A 9,266-nucleotide genomic window follows, 5' to 3' on the forward strand; every position below is an offset into this window, starting at 1 on the left:
TCACCATCACTTAAAGGAGTATTTCACCTGAAAACGGAGTAGTTCATGATGCAAAGCTTCATCATATCGTTCAACGCACAATTAACGCCATGTCCTCTTATTCCATAACAACTAAAGACTACGACTACCAATTTGTTCTTTATGACACATTCTGAGTAGTTTCAGCTAAATTTCCAAAATACTCCTGAACTTTTGTTGGATACAAAAAATTGGTCCTTGGTACACTAATCTATCCTTATTTGTAACAACTGGAGTTTCATCGAGAAGATTATCAGCCCATAGTAACTTACCATATATTAGCTTCATTGTTTGTAGCTCGGTATTAGCATATATATAGATGAGTGTACTTTAGTTTTAAGAGCGGTGAAATTGTTAGTATGTTATTTTTAAATGACATACTTGTTTAAATGTTAACTTGTCCCATTTTTTGTTGTTCATGTGTGTCTAACAAGCTGCAATCTCACTGGGATACCTGCATCCACAGGATATGCAAACTGGGCTCATGTTCATGGATTCAATCCACAAGATGGTGCAGGATTGAAGGGGGGCTGATATTTTCTCAAGGTAAGTTTTCCGTTTATAGATCTAAATTATATAAGTGTGATTTTTATCCCGCTTCTCTAGTGACAACATTATCAAATTGCCTTAGGAGGACGTTGAGCTCATGTAAAATACTGCATCTGCAGGTTGTTTCTGGCATCTTTGCCTTCTTCTTCCTTCTTCCTCTACTTCCACTACTGCATCTGCTGCCATCATTTTTTTTTGTTTTGTCAGAGTTCATCAGTTTAAGGACAAGATAACAATTTTTGCCATCTCGATCTTGGTTCTTTCCACAAACAGAAGATTAAACACCATCATTTTCAGAATTTAGCAGTTCACACATCTCATTAAAACATGAATTGAAAAAAAAGAACAACACTGACTGGCCTATTATTAGAGTGCACATATGAAGCTAATGTGACTTATTTGGTGATTTCTTTTTTAGGACAGTACATTACTTCACATTAACTACAGAATAAGAAGATGTTTTTGGTGTGAGGACAGCTATATTAATACTCTTCTTTATCAGCTTAGAAAAAGCATATCGTTGTGACCTGAGAACAATGGATGAGAAAGTTTCTGGTGTTTCAACTCAGTGTGTAGGCAGAGGACCCAAGGGAGAAGGGCTCTGTGGGAAATGGGTTATAGTTCTCCTCCCCTGGTTCCCTCTCTCCATTCTGTTGGTCTGTGTCTTTCCATTTGTTTGTCTGTCTCTTCATCTGCACAATTCATGTGGAAAGATGGAGGCAGATGGCAGGAAGTTATAAAGTCAATAAGGATATAATAGAATCATGTAAAGCTTTTATTTGCAGATTTTTTTTATGCAGCAGACTTGAGATGCTACAGTAATAAACCAAGTCTGATTCAGAGAATGAAAACAGAGCAGCCAGTTGGGTTGCTCTTCTTTTTTTTTTTTTTTTTCTCTAATTCCTCTGATCCTCCCACCTTCTCCCTCTGTTGCCACTCTGCTGCTCCTGATGACTAGGGAGGAGGAGGAGGAGGAGGAGGAGGAAGAGGGATGCAGGGAGAGCACACCTTACCTCCCTCCCTTCCTCTCTTTCTTCCTCCCTCTGTCTGTCTCTCTCTCTTCACTCCACAGCGACAGCAGCGCTCACCAACACACCACAACACACCATCGCTGTTGCTGGCACGTGAACACACACACACACACACACACACACACACACACACACACACACACACATTCACACACACACACACACACACACACACACACACACACACACACACACTCACACACACACACACACTGAGCGGCATCCTCAACACAGAAACAGACGCCCCTGGACTGCTGCAGGCGAGGTGAGTGGGTAAATATTTGAAACCTCCTCTGTGTGTGTGTGTGTGTGTGTGTGTGTGTCTACTTTGTACTGAGTGTGACTGTGTGCATATTGTGTACCAACTTTGTGTAAGTTGTGTTGAGTTTGTGTGCTTCATCGTGTATATTGTTATTCAGTGTGTGTGTGCGTGCGTGTATGTGTCTGCATTGGCTTTTTACATGTCTGCATGTGCTGGTGTGGTTTGCATCTGATCTCTCTCTTTCTCTCTCTCTCTCTCTCTGTGTATGTGTGTGTGTGTGTGTGTATTTTTTATGAGGTACACCAGAGCCAATGAGACTTGTGTTTTGCACCAGACCAAAACAAATCCAGAAAATAATGCTGACTCTCTTTCAGAAGTGTGTGTGTGTGTCTATGTCTGGAGAGGCCAGCCTGTCTGGAAACTTGTCAACTGTTGGGAGATGTGTGTGTAAGAGAGTATGGGTGTGTGTGTGTATGTTAACTGGTGAGGTAGAGGCTAACATTTGTGCCAGTGCTACTTGTCAAACTGTGGTTTCGGGTTGCTGCATCTATAAAGTGTTGCAGAGATTTGCAGGGTAAAATCTCCCCACACTTTACCTTTTTCCACTTTTAAAACTTATTAAACTTAATAATCAAGGTCATTTTGGGTTAATATTGTATAATAATATTGTACTAATATAGGAAAATAATCATTTATGTGTGTGTATACATATATATATATATATATATATATATATATATATATATATATATATATATATATATATATATATATATATATACATATACATATATATACACACACACTCCTGATAGTGGGAAAATTATATTATTAGATACTTATTGGCTATGCTAATGCTATATCAATGCAATTCCAAATTACTTTTTCCATCTACACACTCCACTACAATAGGTGGTGGTATGCACCTTTAAAGTTAGTTTGCAGTTCACCAATACACACAGAGAAGAAGAAGAAGAAGAAGGAGGAGGAGGAGGAGGAGGAGGAGGACAAGGAGGAGGAGGAAAAGGAGGAGAAGAACAAGTGGACCATACTATTGTCACAGCAGCAGTTTGACGCTCATGATGTCAAACTGCTGCACCTGGTTAGAGCCACGCAGTGTAGACCAGAGAGTCAAACATGTCGTAGCTGAAAAAATTCCTTATCGTGCATCATTAAAATTCTTCACACGATGAGGTTGTCTAATATCTAATAATATATATAACAATAATATATATAATAATATCTAATAATATGAGGGAGTCTAATATCAGGGATCCTTCATTTGAGGATGCAACCTTAATATTTCATATTTTTGCAGGTAAAAACAAACCACACATTAAAACTAAAACTGTGATGGTTAGAGGTCTAAGTCTGTTAAATGTTTAAGTCAGGTATAACCATTGTCTTAACTTCACCTGTAGTTAAAATGACACTCAGCTAGAGTCACCTAGCTAAAACTAGTGCACTGTAGTACAAATATCTTGCTATAGATCCTACGTGTAGGAAGGTTATAATCTTAACTTTTTGTTATACTGAGAAATGTTACTAATATTTACTCTACTTGCAATAAGATTTGCCATAAGTTTGTATCACTGGTGTGTGTTTTCATGGGATTATAATGAGCATCATATTCAGTCTCGTGTTTCAGTTGTAATACTGATCTAAAAGTGGCTGTGAACTTTACAGGAACATTTCTAAATATTACACTGCATGTCACATGACAAACTAAAACTGAACTGAAACTCCCTCACAAAATTAAAACATCCATAGAAGCCTGACAAAAAACTCCTACAAGGTAATTCGGTTCTCCTCTGTCCGTTTACGTGCCTCGGTGGCGTTTCTCGCCAAAAGGATGGTGATACAGAAGCAGTAGTTCCTCTTTCAGTTTTCTGTTGCAGAAGTTTACATTTCTGCAGGTGACACTCTTCCCCTCATAAAACTCTACTGCTATTACTACTCAAATACTATTTTATTTGAAGCTTGTGAGCAAAGCATTGTCGTACTGGATATACACGGAGACTGCTGTGCAGTTTGGAAACAGATAAAAGTTTGTGCATTGTTTGCTCTATTGACATGCTAATAAACTGCACAGATTCGCTCCAAGGAGTCTAGTTGTCAGACGAATCACCAGTGCCTTTGCAATACCTGCTCAGGAGTTGTTTGGTTTTGTTTTAATTGCAAGTGAATATAATACAGATGGACTAAGCTGGTTGTTTTCCTGGGAAAACCATGCCTGAAGAGTAACTCAATAAACAGGTCAGGGTTTAAGTGTGAGCAATCTACCCTGGCTCCTGTTTACCCAGGGGCCAACTAAACTCCGCTGACCTCTCCTCAACTTCTCAGACTATCTTGTTTACCCGTCTCTGAGTCTGTCTTTATCCATCATCATATCTCTCCATCTCTTTGTCTGTCCGCCCATCTGTCTGTCTGTTGGCTTTCTTGGTCTTTCTTCGTATACAAGAGGCTGAGAAGAGCCCCGATCCTTTTTCCACTTTGCATGCGTAAGAAGGGAACACTGCACAGGAAAAAGAGGAGAGTTTGGCTCATGGAGCAAAAGGCAGCAGGGATGAGTTTTGACCGCTGACGAGCAGACATCCACAACCACCATACGCTCCTCCTCCAAATTTCAGCGATAAGTCGTACAACTTTATAAAAAATTAAAACAGTGCAGTGGATTCCAATATGATATGATCAACAAAATTGCCTCAACCATCTAACCATTAATATCTCAGCAGAAACTATGTACACCACTGTTGCAACTATCGGCCGTGTGACTGTCAGCGTCCTGTGTTTAACCCTAGAACACTAACGTTAAAATTAGTAACACCATCACTAACGTTGGGTATATTTTACCCGATATAATATCTCAGATAAAATACAGTTTATCACACCAGCGTTCATCATGCCATATAGGACACACAGTGGCCACCTCTTGGTTTTTCTTTCACAGCTGTACTGAGCACACATTTGGTCGAAAGTATCAACACATCCCTTCATTTGGTTGTAAAATTCGATCACTTCAAAATTGTGTGGGTGAAAATCACCCGACGTTAGTGTTCTAGGGTTAAAGCTCCCTCAAACATTTCCTGTCATTATATTTATCCTCTCTGTGAGATACATGATTTGCTTTCAGTGTTCATCTGTTGAAAATGCAGGTAAAGTTGCGTAGTCATCACATTAGACATGCTTTAGCAGATGCTGAATAGGTGTGGGCTGCCTGAGGAGTCAACAAAACACAAAACTCATCGACTATGTTTGCATGACTCTTAGGACTATCACAATTTGGAAAGATGAAAAAAAGCTGTATAATTAAATGATTTTATAATTATATGAAAATGGATGAATGAAATGTGAACTGAAGTGCTATATAAATGTGAACACCTGTGATGACTGCATCACTGGTTGATGACTGGTTTGTGATGTCTCATATGTGAGACCTCTGCTTTCAGACCAAAATTCTTTGCCAAGCTGTAGGAAATATGTGAACAAACATTCGTAGTGTCCCTGGTTTTCCCAGGATGACAGCGCAGTGTATTCTCATTTATCTCAATTATGTCATGTAGTACAGCTGCAGCTAATGATTTTTCATTCATAAAATGTCTAAAATTGGCTAAAACAGAGCTAAAACAAATTCAGGATATTTTATGTGTTTGCATGATAAATTAATAAAATAATTAATTAATTCATCATTAAAGCTGATTAATTTCCTCTCAGTCTTTCAACTAAATAACTGACTGACTGATCATTTCAGCACTATGTTATTCTAAACCATTCATGTCTGATATCCAGCATTAGATAATAAACCTCCAGTATTGGTCTGATATATCGGTCTGACTGCTCAGCTTCAGTCCCGCCCTCCAGGGGATAGACTACTGCTGTCTGCAGAGGCTGCCAGCACTACAAAAACAAGACAGCGAGGCGAGGGGCCCCAGGGGGGCGTCAGGGTGGGGGTGGCACAGGGGTGAGGGAGAGGGAGACAGTGAGGTTGAGGGAACTGTGTTTACTTTTGTCCTCTGTTCCTGCTTAGTCCGACTGGCTGGGAAATGACAGCAAAGGGGAGGAGGAGTGTGTGTGAGCCAGAGAGAGCCACACAGAGCATGATATGGAAAGATGCAGTAGTTTTCGCGTGTTGCTATGAGTACATGAATTTCACTCTGTGAGCTCGTTTGTCTCTGTGAAAACCAAATTTTGTTGGGTTAGTTGACTGTGGGCAAATCAACCAATTGAAGAGATTCTGGCAAAGTAGGAACATTGTGGTAAATTAAGGACATTTTAGCAAATGAGGGAATTGTGGTGAAATGAGGATAGACATTTCAGCAAAATTAGTGCATTCTGGTGAAGTGAGGACACAAAATAACGCTGTCTCACCAAAGTGGGAACACTGTAGCAAAGTGAAAACATTGTAAGTAACAAAATGAGGGAAATTTTGGCAAAGTCAGGATATTTGGGTAAAGTTAGGAAAGGTTAGTAAAGTGAGGGGATTATGCCAAAATGATCGTGTTTCAGCAAAGTGAGGACACTATGACAAAACAAAACAACAATATTGTGACGTGAAGACATTTCAGTGAAGTGAGCAAATGCTGGGAAAATGGGCGGGGAGGCACTGGCAAAAACACCTTGGTTGACCAAGGTGAGGACACTGTGGCGCAGTGTGGATGTTATGGGACTTTTAGCCATTGTGAAAATATTGCATCATAAGTAGAACATAGGATTTTTGGGGGAAAGGGAAAATTGTGTAAAAATCAAGATGTGTTGTGGCAGAACTGGATGTGTTGACCAAGTGAAGGATCCTGTAACAAATTCAAGACATTCTGGCCAGTCCACACAGGAGAGGGGTTGTTTGAGGGCAATGGGGCAGGGAAAGTGTCATTGACGTTCCTCTTACAAATCTTCATATGCGTGTAAGCAGCAGAGAGAAAGTCTGTGTGAACAACACTGAGAGTACGTGAAAGTCTATGACTACGTGTTTTTGAGCGTGAAAATCCATTTGAATACCTGCATGTGCACGTGGCTGAAGCTTGAGCATGAGTGTGCACGATGGGCAATGTGTGAATGTGTGTCCATTGAGTCACGCCACTGACTGAGTGAATACACATGGGGAGCTGTGTCTGCGCTGTGTGTGTGTGTGTGTGTGCGTGTGTGTGTGTTTGGCAGCTGGATGGACTCCAGCTGTGTCTGGTTGGATAATGAAGTCCAGGTGCTTCTGCGCCTGCTTTAAGACACCTGTCACCAATATTTAGTGCCAGAGAAAGCCAGACTGCAAACATGGCGAGACGAGCTGTTTGCTTATTTTAATAAGGCTGCCTAACTGGACCTAAGGACATGGATTGTACCATGAACCCTCTCCTTGAAGCTCCGTTTGTGTGTGGCTCTGTGTGCAAGTATGTATGTAAGTATATGCAAGTGTATGTGCGACATGGAGCCAGAAAGCCCTTAACCTCCCTGACTTTTACTGTTTCAGACTATGCGAGCAACAGGCTTTCCCTGGTGTTTGGGCTAAAAGGTTGAATATTGAATGGATTCAACAAGTCTGTAAGAGATTCTGTTTTCATACATTTGCATTGTCATGGGGAGTAAAGATAACTTCATTATTTTTAAAGCAAATACAACACAAGATCCAGACAACAGTTTGTGGTGGATAATACTTTCTGTGAGTGCGGTGTGTTTGTTTCTAAATGTTTGAATGCACTTGAAAGTTGGGCTTTATTAAACCCTTTTCACCCAAAAGTTCTCTAGTTACCTCTAACTAACTTCTGCACAATAAAATGTTATACTCAGTATGTTCCAAATACTCTACAAATGTTCCAAATTTGACTCTAAATGATGCGTTTATAAATGTAACATAGTTTTGTATGTTTTTTTATTTTTATTTTTGGCAGTGAAACTGTTGTGAATCCAAACATCCTTGAAGGAGCACAATGCAAACGCTTTGGAGCCCCTGTTCTGCAGACTAAGGGTTTTGTACTCAAACCATATAGGTTTTTGGTTCAGTGCTCCTCAAAGGCTTTATTGAGTCATTAAACTTGTATACTCTCCACAGGAAAGGGAGGGTACTTCAAGTACTTCAAGTACCCTCCCTTTCCTGTGTGTCTGTGCCTGTTCATGTTAGCCTTTACATACAGACATCTAAATTTCCTTATAGTCTGAAGAGCCAAACAAAGGCCTACCTGTGCACAGTTCTGGGAAACTTACCTCCATCTTTCCAGCACATTGGGGCTGTTTAACTTTTACACGGGCCACTCCGCTGTCCAACTCCTGTCTTCAACACTTGTGCCTCTCAACAGCCTGTCTATGTCACTCTCCATATGCCAAAGCCAGCTAGCCACCGACTGCCAGCACATTGCAATATCTGCAGCCAGCACCCTGATTTCAGCCCCACCCCCCTGCATCTATTGATAGAAGAAGTATATACATTTTAAAACATTTTAAAATGGCAGGAAATGAGTTTTGAAACTTTTAATGTTTTCTGGGCGGTGGATATCCCACCCCCCTTCCCCTCTGCATATTTCATCCCTACCGGTGTTGACTGGTTAGACTGGCATGACTTGAGCATTGGTGTACATTCACTAACAAATTGCATTTCTCTGACGTGCTTGGAAACCTGTGAGTGAAGACTGGATTGCATTTGAAGCAAAGTTCACCTGATGGTGTAGTCCAGACCACATTGCAGCTACCAGTTTCATACGCACTCAAAGGTACAACTCTGATTCAGTTAAGGCAATAATGTGAGTCAGGCATGAGATTTATAAACACTGTTTACATATATGCATCTTGGACACAAAGGACAAATCCCTTTAGGAGCTGTTAGGGAAAACAGCTTGAGGCATCAGGAACAATCGATCAATCAAACAAGGTGAAATAAATCACAGAGGTGTTGGTACATGTGTTTTTGAACTGTAAAGAGTTGGGCTAGCATTTTTCAGTCTTTATGCTGAGCCAGGTAATCATATCCTGAGTCAAGCGCCATGCACATGACATTAAAGCGATAACAATCTTATCATCTAAATCTTGGAAAGAATGCAAAGAAATGTGTTTTCCAAAATGCTGAACTATTGGCGTCAAGTAGTGGTGAAGTTTGTTTGTAATTTAGTTTTAAAGTGTGATGTCACATGTGAATGATGAGGACTGCCATTTGTATGACAAAATCAGTGAGAACTTTGCTTTCTGCACTTCACTAGGTGTTGTATGTGTGTCCAGTTTTTGTTGTTCAAACTGCTGCTATGTGCTCTTGAATGTTGAATCTCAGACAAACACTGACATGATTTGCCATCAAACACCATTGTCTCTGTGCAAAGGTAAAATACAGCAGCAGCGGCACCTTAGGTATCCCTCCTAAACAACCACAGATGTTCTTGGGGGCAAGGGATTTCACTAGAGAGTCAGAAAGGAAATATTATGACCACAAA

Source organism: Scatophagus argus, chromosome 4 (assembly GCF_020382885.2).
Source record: "Scatophagus argus isolate fScaArg1 chromosome 4, fScaArg1.pri, whole genome shotgun sequence".
NCBI lineage: Eukaryota > Metazoa > Chordata > Actinopteri > Scatophagidae > Scatophagus > Scatophagus argus.